At 51.2% G+C, this 1,431-nt stretch overlaps 1 protein-coding gene across 1 annotated transcript in view; it reads left to right on the plus strand.

Moving 5' to 3' along the window:
* The window catches only part of LOC102040753 (RNA-binding protein EWS), a 23,739-nt gene that overhangs the window by 2,837 nt on the left and 19,471 nt on the right, over positions 1-1,431 (plus strand). The gene's annotated exons all lie outside the window — the stretch shown is intronic.

Genomic DNA, 1,431 nt, shown 5'->3' on the forward strand with positions numbered 1-1,431 from the left:
GGAGCTCCGCGCTCCCCGGAGCCAGGGCTCCCTCCGCGCCCTCGGCCCTGCCGGGCGGGTCTGGGAGCGGGTTTGGGATCGCGGAGCGCTTTGGGTGGGAAGGAGCTGAGCGCTCATCCCGTGGCAGGGACACCTCCCGCTGCCCCAGCGAGCTCCCAGCCCCGGCCAGCCCGGCTCTGGACACTGCCAGGCGTGGAGCATCCTCTGGGATCTCCATTCCAGCGCCTCCCAGCCAGGAATTCCTGCCCAATATCCTATCCAGCGCTGCCCTCTGGCAGTGGGAGCCATTCCCTGTGTGCTGTCCCTCCATCCCTTGTCCCTCTCCAGCTCTCCTGGAGCTCCTTTAAGCACTGAAAGAAGCTCTGAGCTCTCCCTGGAGCCTTCTCCTCTCCCAGCTTTTCCCCATAGGGAGGTAAGATGTTCCACCATCTCCATGGCTCCAAATTTTTCTGAATGAAAAGTTTTTCCACGAGGGCTCCAGCTGGATACAAATAGTTGGAAACTGAGACTCCCCAGCTCAGTCCACCTTTAAAGTACTTTAAAGCCCAACATCTGACTCTCCTTAAAGCAGGAGGATTTTCCTTTTTTCCAGCAAGGAAAATCTCCCAGGCCATGGAGTGTGAGGGAATATCACCAACAGCACCTTGGGGAGCTTGAAAGAGAAAAGTCAGTAAAGGAACATCTGCCAATGGAATTGTCAGGACGGGGGTTAAAACCACAGCTGTGTTTTCCCTTAATTCATGGAATTGTTCCTCCTGGGAGCTGCTATTTCCAGCCTCTTGTGTGCTCCTGAGCCTTGTGAAATAAAAGGATGAAGATTAATTTCCCCCTGGAAATAAAAGCCAGGAGATGGGTTTAACTAAATGAACCATAATGTTATTTTTTATTAATGTTCCATGTTCCTCTAAATCCCAGCAAATTAAAAGAGAGGCATCACCACAGGCAAACTGCAAATTGCACACCTGGAATCAAAGCCTACAGAGGCTGAAATGTTGGGTTTAGGTGGGACTGGGGGAGGGCTGTGAGGAGAGGGGTTAATTGATATCCCTGTGTGGAGCTGGAGGCCAAAATGGAGAATTAAATGAGCTTTTGGTGGCTGGAGGGTGAGCAGGGAAAAGAGTGGAGTGGTAGGAAAGGAAAGCTGGATGAGGGGGACCAGGCATTAATTAACACTCAGGATTTAGCAGAACCACGTGTAAAGTGAATGTAAAAAAAAAAAAAAACAAACCCAGAACTCTGAACTGAACAAGGAAAATGTTCCAATATCCCACGTGCCAACCTGAGAGGGAAGTGGGAATGCTGCCAGAGGAGTTTAACAACTTGTGCCTTGTGTCCTGGGAGCAGGGAGAGCTTTGGAGAACTCCAAGTGTCTTCTTTCTCCCTGTGAGGTGTTCTGGGCAAGGTCGGAGGAATGAATAAGTGCCAGGAATT

This window comes from Geospiza fortis, unplaced genomic scaffold, assembly GCF_000277835.1.
Source record: "Geospiza fortis unplaced genomic scaffold, GeoFor_1.0 scaffold518, whole genome shotgun sequence".
Lineage (NCBI taxonomy): Eukaryota > Metazoa > Chordata > Aves > Passeriformes > Thraupidae > Geospiza > Geospiza fortis.